Source organism: Octopus sinensis, linkage group LG4 (genome assembly GCF_006345805.1).
Source record: "Octopus sinensis linkage group LG4, ASM634580v1, whole genome shotgun sequence".
NCBI classification, from domain to species: Eukaryota; Metazoa; Mollusca; class Cephalopoda; order Octopoda; family Octopodidae; genus Octopus; species Octopus sinensis.
In genome coordinates this window covers 154,991,050-155,005,807 of record NC_043000.1, presented here as the reverse complement: position 1 = coordinate 155,005,807, position 14,758 = coordinate 154,991,050, and the positions used below count along the sequence as shown (strand labels likewise).

The 14,758-nt window shown below is 37.9% G+C and overlaps 1 protein-coding gene across 9 annotated transcripts in view; it reads left to right on the top strand.

The window, feature by feature from the left end:
• The window catches only part of LOC115210354 (potassium voltage-gated channel protein Shaw), a 505,184-nt gene that overhangs the window by 201,740 nt on the left and 288,686 nt on the right, over positions 1–14,758 (top strand). For all 9 annotated transcript variants that reach the window (XM_029778904.2, XM_029778902.2, XM_036502598.1 and 6 more), the window contains one exon: positions 6,560–6,647. The gene's annotated coding sequence lies outside the window, so the exon portion shown is untranslated. The remainder of the gene's footprint in view (positions 1–6,559; positions 6,648–14,758) is intronic.

The window sequence follows — 14,758 nt, the reverse complement described above, 5'->3', positions numbered from 1 at the left end:
CCGTCCACCTCTCGGCTAGCCTTTTCACTCAGCAACTGGCCGCACTCGAATCAATCGATCGAATATTTCCCTTAGACATTCTCTAATGCTGTAAAAATAACCCCTTTAATAACAGTAAAAAAATTTATTTGAGCTTCATGGACTAGAAGAGTGTGTGACATATGGAGTCAGCTTTTGTCTCCTAAAAATATCTCAAACTATACACTCATATAAAGAAAAAACTACTGTTTAATAGGGAGACCCCCACCTCGCTTCATGATTGTCATTCTTTCTTATTCACGTGATGTTTCCATTCAACACTTTTGTCCTATTATCAAAGAAATATATATTAAGTAATAAACTCTGTATAAATAAACAGAGTGTGTACCACCGCAGGAAAGAAAGCATTTATTGATGTAAGGCACAAATATAAAGTTATTTTTATAGTTGCCAATGTAATAAAGCTAGTCTCGAGCACTTTATTGGAACAAGATTTCTGCATTCTCACTACCAACAACCATATTTCCATTTGAATGACTAGTTTATATCAAAAGTAGTCATTTCTTATATTATTTTCAATTAATAACAACTTATACATTAATGGCATTTCATTTGGAACGGGACTCAATTATTGGAATCGCTTGCCAAAGAAAGACATTCATGTCGACCTCATCAATGATTATAAAAATGTGTTGCGTAAGTATTGCAGCCGTTATACCCATTAATCTCTATTTTTCATAAGTATAACGAGTGTCGTGTGCCAAAGGCTATGATTATTTAATCGTCAACCGTAACAATGCTACAAGCACCAGCGCCATACACACGCACATGCTTCCATACAAACATACATACATGTGTGAATGATAAATTAATTAATAAACTATGCATATACAGTCTGGGTTTTGCAACAATTTCTTTTACGCTCTTTCCATCATAAGTTGTCTGAAAGGTGGTTGATATTTAGACATAATACTCTAAACGTTACAATGGGAAATTGTGTTCATAATCTTCAGATATGGGTTTGTCGTTTACGGTTGAGGCATTGCCATCTTACGGATAAAAATCGCTAAACGTGCGACTTCTTTATGCGATGGAGAAAGGTAACTTCGTCGAATGACTCATCCAACAGACGAGATGCAGAGTAGCAATAAAGATGCTGCTTCTCTTCTTTTGTTACTCTTCCACTCTGCTTCAAAACTCCTTACGCCGATCAAGGTGAGTTCTCTATGTATTAATAATCAAAAGAGAGATTAAAGAGCGGAATTGGCAGAATCGTTAGCTCACACCGGCTAAAATGCATAGCGGTATTTCGTCTGTAGGGCGGCGAGCTGGCAGAAACGTTAGCACGCCGAAAAATGCGTAGCCGTATTTCGTCTGCCGCTACGTTCTGAGTTCAAATTCCGCCGAGGTCGACTTTGCCTTTCATCTTTTCGGGGTCGATAGATTAAGTACCAGTTACGCACTGGAGTCGATGTAATCGACTTAATACCTATGTCTGTCCTAGTTTGTCCCCTCTGTGTTTAGCCCCTTGTGGGTAATAAAGAAATAGGTATTTCGTCTGTCTTTACTCTGCGAGGTCAAATTCCGCCGAGATTGACTTCGCCTTCGTCCTTTCGGAGTTCGATAAAATAAGTACCAGTTGCTGGCCTTGAGCCAAAATTGAAACCACTGTTTTTCACTATATATATATATATTATAGGCGTCGTGTGTGGGTGGGTGTGAGTGTGCACGCGCGTTTAAGATCATTCTTTTAACGATTTAAAACTGGAATTCGATGCAGATAATGCTATTATATAACACTATTGAATTAAAAAACGCTTGGATAGAAAAAGTTCCATGCGACATATAGGGCAGCTGAGAGAGCATTCGCTATTCACTCCCTCAGCTGTAACCAAGAGGAAAGGGTCAACTTGTATTAGGGTCTATTTATGTGAAAAATCCTATTAAATTTTACTATTTTACTAAATTTCGATTCCCAGATCTGGCGTTGTGTGTGTTTATTGAGCGAAAACACCTAAAGCTCCACGAGGTTCCGGCAGGGGGTGGTGGCAACCCCTGTTGTACTCTTTCGCCACAACCTTCTCTCACTCTCTCTTCCTGCTTCTTGAGTAACGCTGCGATGGACTGGCGTCCTGTCCAGCTGGGATGGGGACACATACGCCACAGAAACAGGGAAACCGGGAACATGAACCTGGCTAGGTTTCAAAAGGGTGAAAGAGAAAAATGTAGTAGATTCGGACAGAATCTTGACTTCTTTCTTACTTGCTAACAAATACAGAACCTCATAGTGGTTATTCTTTTGGCAATTTCATTGTTTGAAAATCTCCTTACACGTGGCTCTCAAAGTTTTCATGAGTACTGTCCTCCATTTCTCAGGAAATCTACTAGAGTATTGTCGACTCCTTCATGTGTTTCTATCTTTGAGAAGGTGCACCACACTTTCTAATTTCTCCTTTTATACTGGTGCATTTCGAAGGTTCCGTTGAAATTGGTGGCACTGTCAAGAATGTACGTACGTACATACATGCATACATGCATGCATACACACATACATGCATACATACATAAATACATACATACATTAATACATACATGCATACATGCATGCATGCATACATACATACATACATACATACATACATACATACATACATACATACATACATACATACATACATACATACATACGTATGTACGTGTGCGCGCGTTTGTATATAAAACAAGAAACAAGAATTTGAAGAAATGTTATAATTCCGTGCCATGATCCATTTAGTATGATACGCAAATGGTGTATCATATATCTGCTTACCGGTCTATGTGTCTGTGTGTATGTATGTGTGTGTGTGTATTCGCAGTATGATTGTATGTATATATATATATATTATCTTTTTATTTGTTTCAGTAATTAGACTGCGGCCATACTGAGATCCCACCTTGAAATTTTAGTCGAATGAATCGACCCTAGGACTTATGTATTTTTTAATCCTGCCACTTACTCTATCGGTCTCTTTTGCTGAACCGCATATTTACGGGGATGCAAACACACCAACACCGGTTGTCGAGCGGTGACGGGTGGACAAACACAGACAGGAAGACACACACACACACATAGATATACATATATACATACATACGTACATACATATGTACGACGGGCTTCTTTCAGTTTCCGTCTACCAAATCCATTCACAAGACTTTGGTCGGTCCGAGCCTACATCTTACCCAAGATGTCATGCAATGGGACTGAACCCGGAACCAAGTGGTTGGGAAGCAAGCTACCTACCACACAGCCATGTTATGATATATATATATATATATATTTATAAGTAGTTGAATGAATTATCCTAGTATGGATAATTCGGTTAACCGATACCCGGGTAGCAAATTCACGTCAGAAAACACGGTTGAAGCTACATGCCAAGGGCAGAGATCACGTGCTTTCGTGTGGAAATTTGTATGTTTTTTTTTTTTATATAAATAAATGAAAGAATGGAGTTGAACGACGATTTAACAAAATTCCTTTATTCTCGACATATGTTTCGAAGACTGCATATTCCTAATTCCGAAGGAACAAAGGGTGATTTATGCCGCCTTCTCATCAGGAAAGACAAGGAACTTATGTCAGCATCATGACGAACAAAAACTTTTAGATGACTGCCCACACGGAGTCCATAGTGATAATATATCTTAGTGAATCTTTATGCCAGGGTAATTTCTTTAACAATATCTCTTGTTACTGTTCTTCAGCCATGCGTCATACAATGCGGATCTTCGCTAAGATTATCCATGCAAAATCAAAAGTGATAAAGAAAGCCATAATTTTACAGAAAAATTACTGTCTTGTGTATTTTCAGTTAGTTGTTCTGACTCACTTGTATTACTCTTCGATACACCTGAATAGTAAAAAGCCATGCTTTGCTGAAGTCACTTAGGAATTCAAATAACTGGTGAATCGAATTTTAGTAATTGACAAGTTCACACGTTAGACGGAGTTCTATTGTGCACTATTTTACAACCATTTCTTAATAGATTTATTTTTACTGAAAAATATATAACTCTCAACTTTTTGTAAACTGGAAACCAGATTTTGGTTAAAGCAACCACTTTCATTCTCATAGCATCATAAGAACTAATATTCACCGGATTATTTTGAACGAAGCCAGCTTAGTATTTAAAGTAAATGTTTTTAACGATGAAGTTGAAAAAACTAAATGGTTACAAAGAGACGTACTTGACCGCTCCTCCATGCTGTGCCTATAATAAACGATATATATTTCATATAGATTAAATATATGCGTGTATGTTTGTACCTTTCTCTCTCTCTCTCTCTCTCTCTCTCTCTCTCTCTCTCTCTCTCTCTCGCCTTCTACGTGTGTGTTTGCACACACTCACATATATATTGTTTTATACGCATGTATGAATAATTACATTATATATATATATATATATATATATATATATATATATGCGACAAGAAATATTTGTCTCTTTTCGGGAAACGTTGATTTGATGGTCAGATAAGCTAATGTACAGTATAAACAATAATTTAATGAATGGTTAAAAAGATTGCACACACACACACACGTGTGTCGAACTCCCTCCTTCACCAAAAGCCAAACAAATAGAATTGGCCAATTAAAAGATGATTACACTGGCGGTGCCCCAGCATGGTCGCTGCCTCAAGGCTGAAACATTATATATATATATATATATTCTTTTATTTTACTTTTACTTGTTTGTCATTTGACTGCAACCATCCTGGAGCATCACCTTAAAGGGTTTTTCTTTAGTTGAAGAAATCGACAGCAGAACTTATTCTTTGTAAGCCTAGTACTTATTCTATCGGTTCTTTTGCGGAACCGCTATGTTACGGGGACGTAAACATACCAACATCGGTTGTCAAGATATGGTGGGGAGACAAGCACAGAACAAACACACACACACACACACACACACACACACACACATAAATATATGCATACATATATACGACGAACTTCTTTCAGTTTCCGTCTACCAAATCCACCCACAAGGCTTAGCCTGGCCCGAGGCAAAATATGAGTTCAAATTCCGCTGAGGTCGACTTTGCCTTTAATCTTTTCGGGTTCGATAAATTAAGTACCATTTACGTACTAGGTTCGATCTAATTGACTGTCCCCAACAAAAAAGAAATTCGAGCGTTGTACCTAGAGTAGAAAAAAATATATATGTAAATAGGTAGATATATGTATATAATATATATATATATATATTTGTATATATGTGTGTATATGGCACTGGTGCTCCATCGGTTACGACAACGAAGGTTCCATTCGATCCGATCAACGGAACAGCCTGCTCGTAAAATTAACGTACAAGTGGCTGAGCACTCCACAGATACGCATTGCCTTAACGTAGTTTTCAGGGAGATTTAGCGTGACATATAATGTAACAAAGCCAGCCTTTTTGAAATACAGGTACTGCTTGTTTTTGCCAGCTGAGTGGACTAGAGCAGCGTAAAATAAAGTGTCTTGCTCAAGGAAGCAACGTGCCGCCGGGAATCGAAATCACGCCCTTACGATCGCGAGCGGATTACTCTAACCACTAAGCTACATGCATTCACATGTGTGTATATATGCATCAGTAAATAGACAGGCAAACATGCAGATAGATGGAAGGATAGACAGATAGATAGATAGATAGATAGATAGATAGATAGATAGATAATGTGTGTGTGTGTGTGTGTGTCCACGTGTGTGTGTATTATTGCATCCAAAATCTCAGACGTGCTTTTATCGTCTGTTTAATTATCTAATACAACAAATAAAAGTTAAACTTTTAGTACAAATGTTTAACCACCTGACAATTGTGGAGAGTTCTTATCTTTCTTTTATACGTCTATTTGCCTGTGTATTAGTGTATGTTTATGTGACGCTGCATGCCTAATGGTCAGGGTGGTCACGTCACTATCATAAAGTTGTATATTCAATTCTTGTGCGGGGAAAGGCGGGGTCAGAGCGGGGAAGGGCGGGGGTCAAGGCAAGGAAGGGCGGGGTCAAGGCAGGGAATGGTGGGGTCAGGGTAGGGAATGGCGGGGTCAGGGCAGGGAATGGCGGGGTCAGGGCAAGGAAGGGCGGGGTCAGGGTAGGGAAGGGCGAGATCAGGGCAGAGAAGGGCGGGGAAGGGCGGGAGGGACGGGGTGTTGTATCCTTAAGGACCACATCATTTTACGTTGACCCAGTTTACTCAGCAGTAAATGAGAACTTGCTGACTACAGCTGCAGCTCTCTCTCTTCCTCCCCACTCTCTCTCTCTTCCTCCCCACACTCTCTCTCTCTTTCTGTCTCTGTCTCTCTCTCTCTCCCTCTCTTTCTCATGTTGTCAAAACATTGGTTTCTGCTCAGTCAAGGGTCGGGTAGCCGAGAGGGCATTTGTGATTGCTCGCGAATGCGTAGACACTTAAAGCAAACAGGAAAACGCGTGGCACACGCTATCAGGTCCTATTTGTTTGCGAGCGAAGGGTAAGCTTTTAAGCTTTTTATCTTCTTAAATACACTTACATTTATATATAATGCTTTTTATTCTTCTTCTTCTTCTTTCAGATTCCTTGCTTGCGCGTGTGGATCAAAAGAAGGAGTACATATAACATAAATTGAAGTCATCTATAATGTAAATCATACATTTTTTCTGGTGAGTTCAACTTTTAAAGTATTTTAAACATTTAAACATCAAAATATATAGATTCACACACCACGAGCCCCAGAGGAATTACAAAAATGGTGCGTGGCTTAGCTTTGATGCTTATTGGAAAGACAGATCTGCTTCCGCATATTGATCCATTTTTTTTATCGATGACGTTCCTAGAAGATATATGTCTTATTTTCCCCAGTTGAGACGAGTAAGTTTTTGTATCCAACCCTAAAACACTTAGAAATCTTGCAACAAATGTGCTAACAAGTGTGATTTATTCATTATATCTTCAGCAGATTTTTTCTTATTTGCTTTTGATTTTTTTAACACAAGGTTTCCTTTGGTTTATAAGGTTTGAGATAGGCGCAGGAGTGGCTGTGTGGTAAGTAGCTTGTTTACCAACCACATGGTTCCGGGTCCAATCCCACTGCGTGGCATCTTGGGCAAGTGTCTTCTACTATAGCCTCGGGCCGACCAAAGCCTTGTGAATGGATTTGGTAGACGGAAACTGAAAGAAGCCTGTCGTATATATATATATATATATATATATAATATATATATATATATATATATATGCGTGTGTGTGTTTGTGTGTGTGTGTTTGTCCCCCTAGCATTGCTTGACAACCAATGCTGGTGTGTTTATGTCCCCGTTACTTAGCGGTTCGGCAAAAGAGACCGATAGAATAAGTACTGGGCTTACAAAAAGAATAAGTCCCGGGGTCGAGTTGCTCGATTAAAGGCGGTGCTCCAGCATGGCCGCAGTCAAATGACTGAAACAAGTAAAAGAGTAAAAGAGAGTAAAGAGTATATGTCTATATTGTACAGCAGTTTCGAGAAAACGCCGTACACTGACTCGCTTTCTTTTTACATATTGCCACTGAGAGCAATTTTTCCTTAGTGATCTTGCGAAAGCCTTGTAAAAAAAACCATGAATATCTAATTTCTCATATCAGTTAAATTTACACTGTTGGGTGTGTTGCATATAGGAAATCAATCTTTGTTACATATCCTTTCCATATCTTAGATTGTATAAAACAAGAATAAATCATTTAACTAAAATATCTCCATTTTGTGTGGTAGGCCTAACACAAATCATGTTTAACTCCACTACTTACTCTTTGGGTGACCTTTTACGCAGTAACAAATTTTCGGATCTGATTTCCGGTGTCTTCTCGGTCCACATTTTTCTTAAAGAAATTGACTTTTACCAGCTGCTTATTTTCCTAGGAGGCCGCTGCCCTCCTTTTTATAAATAACTCCTGTATATTTCTTTTATGTCTTCGATAAAGATCGTCGTTTTTCATCGCAAATATAATCACAATCTCTGAAAAGAGCTGTGAGAGTACATATGTTCATGTGACGAAGACCTTGCGAATACCCACTTAATTATACACACAAGCACAAAATATACACAAATGAAGTAAATACTAAAAACTGATTTTGCACATAAATTTCCGATTTTAGATTAAATTTAATTTGAAAGTGAACATTTGTATGAATCACATGGCTATGAAACTTCGGTATTAAGACTGTTTCCAACAGCTAAACGAAATACAGCATGTAAAATTTGTGATTCTCGAAGAGCTTTGTTGTAATATTCCAGTTAAGAGATGCAATTCGAGATCATATATTCCGAAGTGCTGATCGATCGAACACTAACAGCCAGCAGCAATGAGTCGCGTACAATACGATGAGACTTAAACTCCCAATTACTTGGCCTACATAACTACGATTAAGCACTATGTTTAGAAGGGTTTCGACAATGTGAACAATAGGAGCGCTGAAATTTCATAAGTATTTCGATAGTGTAGAGAGCGGAGTCAAAGCTTTCCACTCTAGACTATTACTCTGAGGCGATCCGTTGGCAACCCAAAAGTCTCACCTTATCGCTTTCAACGGTGCAACAACAAAGAAAATCAATGCATGAGTTTTAACTAAAATATCATTTACTAAAACATTTTGAAAATCTTCGGTTTTACAAACAGTGGATAAAATTAATTCCCTCGGAGATAGTATTTTGTTATATTATATACTAGGTTCAAAGACCAGATATATTATTGGAGGGGAAAATTGGGAGGTGCGCATTAATTCAGTTATTTCATACTGGTGTTGTTTTGTCTGAAGCAGTGCTTTTCAACCTTTTTGCTGGAGCGGAACCCCAAGGAAACATTCCACTGGCTCGAGGAACCCCTGTGCAATAATTTAATTGTCTTATGCACACATATCTGCACAGGAGAACTAAAAATTACTGTCGATTTTAGCATTTTTGTAACTTCTTGCGGAACCCCTGGACTGTACTGGCGGAACCCTGGTTGAAAGCCACTGTTCTGAAGATATAAGACCAAAAGCAGTTCGAACCATAGCCATCCCGTCAATTTTTTCAGACTGCATTTGTTTAAAGTGTTGTTTCTTTTTAAGATTATGGGATGTAATATGAGTGAGATTTGTCTACTACTTCTATCAGGTCGAACGACCACATAGATGCTCACTCCATTGACTACAGGGGTTGTAAACGTTTCTAGGTAGCGCAGTAGTTAAGTGAGGTAGCACAGCGCTGAACTAAATCTATCACATTTTGTTTTAACCTTCTCGGTTCTCAGGTGAAACCGCAAAGAGGGGTTATCTTTTGTCCATTTCTAGAGTCAAATGAAATAAGCATCTGTAAAAGCCTGACAAATCGATTCACTTATCCCTATCCCCATTAATTTAAACATTGGCTTTGTAATGTCAGAAGAAGTTTAAACCCAAACGAAGCAAATCGATACTTCATTTAAACTAAATACTTAACTGATTTGTTTCGTGAAGATTATCTTGAAAAAAAAAAGCTGTTACATATCAATATATCTAGTTATTTGTATGCGTATTTGTGTATGAGAAGGAAAGAAACATTTGAGAGAGAGACTGAAGGAATTAAATGAATAAAATAGATTTTGCGTTTATATATTAATATGAGTATATGTGTAAACTCATGTCCTCCATGTGTGTAAATTATTTTTGTGTTTCTGCGTTTGTATCCGATATTATTTAATCTTACGTTTGCATCGCCGTGGCATACCAGCAAATGAGTTTTACACAATTTATATAATTACAGGCGATTCAATTCGTCCCTGGTTCGGTTCAGGTGTTTGATGTTGATAAGCCACAAAAATGGTGAAATATCAGTATCCATCATTCCTGAATGGAATCGGAGGCAAGTTGTCTCGCCTGTCTTTGACTTCCAGGTGTTTTTAACACCCATCATAATGAGAAAGTCGTCTCCTAGGCGTTACTCGGCAGCGAGCCGGCGAACAAGCAAAACGCATACACTGCGCATGAGAGAGTGATTGATGTTTACAACACTAGTAACAGAATACGAGATAAGAAAAGGAGATTATACATACATACATGGTGGCTGCCCCCTCGTTATCGAGTATGGCCATTGCACAAAGCTTAATCAATGTTGTTATTGTGCAATGCCTGTGCAAGAAGATATTTTTTAAAGTGAGGAAAGGCTGTGCACTGAGTCAATCCCACTCACTAAGCAACAGCAGCCATAATCCGAAAAGAAGAACAAGTCAACATCATCGGTAACCACTGAGCCGCAGGTTTTATGTCGGAGTTATCCCAGTTACCTAAGTTACCTTCTCCTAGAAGGATGCCCTAACAAAGGCTAGGAGTCCTTCACTCCTAATGGTTTAACCGCGCGATCGGGTACTCAGTCCGATTATTTCTATGTCCCCGCGCATGATACAGCCTTAAGACATTTATTGGATGGCCTTTGACTCTCAAGAGTTCCTCCACCCTTTGATGGGTTTTGATTTTCATCCCGGAGGGTGTCCAATAAACACCCTCCTCACCAAGCAAGCTTGGTGGGGTTGCCGGTTTAGTCGCCGACGACCCGACCATGCAACAGGTTGTACTGGGTTACATATACATATATACATAGTTATTTTTTGAAATCTATGTTGCTTTGTCTATACGTTGAAAGTCATACAGAAACACAGAAAGAGAGAGAGAAAAATAAAAATATTTCATATACGAAGGGGTGCTGAAAAGTTCCTGGTTTTAAGGGCATCGCAAAAGACCTGGTTGGAGGCCCAACTTTCCGAGATCTTTTACAGGGTTGCTGAAATAAGTGTGTGAATCTGAGAGAGGAATAATAAAATCGTAATTCTTGTATTTTCTTTGACCGAAAGCCAGAAACTTTTTCAACACCCCCTCGTATATATGTATTGTCGTTCTCTGAAGTTTGTGTTCCGTTGTATTTACTTGCACTTAAAATTCCCGCGTATGAAATCAAAACTTGATAGTTACTATGGTGACAACAATTCCTCTCTCTTTCTCTCTCTCTCTCTCTCTCTCTCTCTCTCAACAACTTTTCCTCCTCCACTTCTTTCCTTCTTTTCTATTGATGTTGCGACGGACAGAGAGACGTGGAGATCCGCTTGTCTTTTATAATCAAGTTTGTATATATGAGAAAGAGACCATATATATATATATATATATATAAGAAAGAGAGATCACCAAGGGACAAATGATTATCTCATAAACCTGAAGTTCATAAGATAATCGTTTTTTTTTTTTTTTCATCTATTACCTCTCTATACTCAGCCAGCACTTCGTTCTGAATCCTACATATATTGAGTTGCACACCGAGTTATTGGTCTCGCAGTGCCTAAGCGAAATAAATGTATACATACATACACACACACACACACCAGACATACATATATATATATATATAGCACAGACACACACACAAAATCACATTTAGAAAGGCATATGAGTAAAATGGGGTCTAGTACCTCAAGTAAACTATTTTTATTTATTAAATAATCTTCCACTCCATATATAGTCGAAGTTTTACTAAATAAAAGTCTGAATCATCGCATACAAATAATACAAATAACTATGATAACTAAAACGAAAATTGACGCAAATTAACCTAATTAATTTTTTTTTAATAAATATAATTACAAGGTAGTCTTCCTTATTACAGTTTAATTTATTCTTGCACCATTTCAAGCAATCATTGGTGTTTACCGTATCAGCCTTGTTCTTTCGCTGAACGTCTTGCAACTAGCTCGCTTGAATATTTTGATACAGGTGAAATATTATATAAGAGCTGCACCTGAATTTTTTTGGCCTGTCATACAATTAAATGAAGATACAACACAATAAGCAAGCTCTTTCAAGAGATTTGTCAGCCGTTCAAGAATTTGGACCTGGAGATCTCCATTTCCAGCGACTTCGAGGGCCACCTCCCAGTGGTGTCGGGCGTCAACGAAGAGCCCTCGATTACAAGACGACCAAAGTTTTCTTTTTTCCAAGGTCTGGGGTCTCCCGCCCCCTAAGCCCTAGACCATCACCTAATCACCCCTATCCATCTAGCTGCTTAACAACAACAGCAACAACAAGAGATTTGTCAAAAAAATCTACCTGATCTGCTAGATGAAGTCCATCCATCTTCTTGAAGGAATCGCGACAAATATGTATCGACAACCTCAACAGAGATATTTTTTGAGCATGAGTTCATAACTGATCTCTCCAGGAAGCAATTCTATAAATTCGCAAAATATTGGTGTACCTTGTAGTATCTCAAATGTTAAAAAGCGATGGGAACTATGAAATGATATATTATTTATATATTATAATACTTCATAGTGGCTGTGTGGTAAGTAGCTTGCCTACCAACCACATGGTTCCGGGTTCAGTCCCACTGCGTGGCATCTTGAGCAAGTGTCTTCTGCTATAGCCCCGGGCCGACCAATGCCTTGTGAGTGGATTTGGTAGACGGAAACTGAAAGACGCCTGTCGTATATATGTATATATATGTATATATGTGTGTGTGTTTGTGTGTCTGTGTTTGTCCCCCTAGCATTGCTTGACAACCGATGCTGGTGTGTTTACGTCCCCGTCACTTAGCTGTTCGGCAAAAGAGACCGATAGAATAAGTACTGGGCTTACAAAGAATAAGTCCCGGGGTCGATTTGCTCGACTAAAGGCGGTGCTCCAGCATGGCCGCAGTCAAATGACTGAAACAAGTAAAAGAGTAAAGAGTAAAAGAGTATATACCGATTTCAAATTGTGGCACAAAGCCAGCAGTTAAAGGGGAGAGATAGGCCTATTACATCGACCCCAGTTTTACCTGGTACTTATTTTATCGACCCCAAAATGGATGAAGGACAAGGTCGACCTCTGTGACATTTCAACTCAGAACATGAAGACAGATGAAATGTCACTAAGCATTTTGCCAGGCGTACTTATGATCTGCCAGCTCCCCGCCTATTAATACATCACATATATATATATATTAACTTTGTTCCATGCAAACACTTGTAAAAACTACAACGATTTTTATCTTTAAAATGTATTCAGAGAAGTGAAAATCAGTAAATTCCATCGATGTATTCAGACTTTTCACCAGGACTGTATATACATACACACCCAATCCCAAGAAACATCACTCAACTTTTATATGTTTGTGTGCATATATATATATGATAGATATGAACACACATATTCATACATATACATACACACACACATATATATATATATTATATATATATATATATATATATATATATATATATGTATATTAATATGGGGTGAGGGTTAGTGCTTGCTCATAATGCCAAATCACTATTACTGATTGAATCATAAAATACCTTCCTTTTGCTTACATGTCACGCACTTGTACCTTATAGAATTGTATGAGCTATTTCCTTGTCTTGTAAATATGAAAATCTTCAGGCCTAAGCTTGATTTACATGCAATTGAAATGATTGTGATGTAGAGCGCTTTAGTTTGACTATCATTATAGAGGTTAATTTAACCGTACAAATCAATTAGGTAAGTTGTATAAATTGTTAATTGGATTCCTTTCAGAGTTTCTTTCTATTTAGAAGTGAAATGACACTGAATTATGTTTGGATAATTTTGCCGCAAGCATGCCACTTTGAAACACTTAATAATTTATTGGTTAAATTGTCATAGCTTTCACTTTATTCTACTGATGATGACGATGATGATGATGATAATGATGATGAGGACTATAAACATAGTAATAATAATAATAATAATAATAATAATAATAATAATAATAATAATAATATTAATAATAATAATAATAGGAACTGATTGCCACCTAGCTCAGATACCAGGAAACCCAAAATGGCAGAAATTCAAAAGATAGTGCTCATGGGGACTGCCCATATCCTATGCAAAATACTTTCTATGTAATCTCAAGTTTCAAAACAAACACAATTTTCTTACGGTTTCTTAAACATTCTCTAGAACAACACTATGTACAAAACCAAATATATGGCACCCTAGGCATAACACCAACATGAACTTCCAACTTGTTGTCTCTTGAGATCTCTGGGTGAGACTTGGAGCCAACTTGTACAAATATAAAGCAAAAGTCAGACATAAAATAATAATAATAATACTAACACCCTAGGTGTCAGAAATACATTCGGCGAGAAATGGAAACAGGACTGAAAGATGCTAATAAAAATGATAATAATGATAATCCTTTCTACTGTAGGCACACTACTATAGGCCTGGATTTTGTGGGGAGGGGGATAGTCGGTTATATCGTCCCCAGCATTTCACTGGTACTTAATTTATCGAGACCGGAAAGATGAAAGGCAAAGTTGAAATTAGAACGTAACGACGGGCGAATTCCCGCTAAGCATTTCACCCGGCGTGCTAACGATTCTGCCAGCACCACACCTCAATATCAACAATAATAATAATAATAATAATAATAATAATAATAATAATAATAATAATATAATAATAATAATAATAATAATGAGGATAATAATAATAATGCCCTAATGCAGTACCAGCCGGCAGCTCTCAAGGCTTCTGATCTTAACTGATTGGAAGTGTTACCATGTACATTGTTTTCTCTTGGTATAAAAGATGGGCTACAGCAAATATTCTGCTCAATACCACAGATTTTCTAGTCAGTAATTTAACTGTGGTATTGAGTAGAATATTTGCTGTAGCCCATCTGTAACCAGTTGAGCATGTCCCTTAGTAGCTGACGATATGTGCATCTCTGATCACGAGCAGAAGTAGTAGAGGAGCATCATAGCCATGTGTTGAGAGGAATTT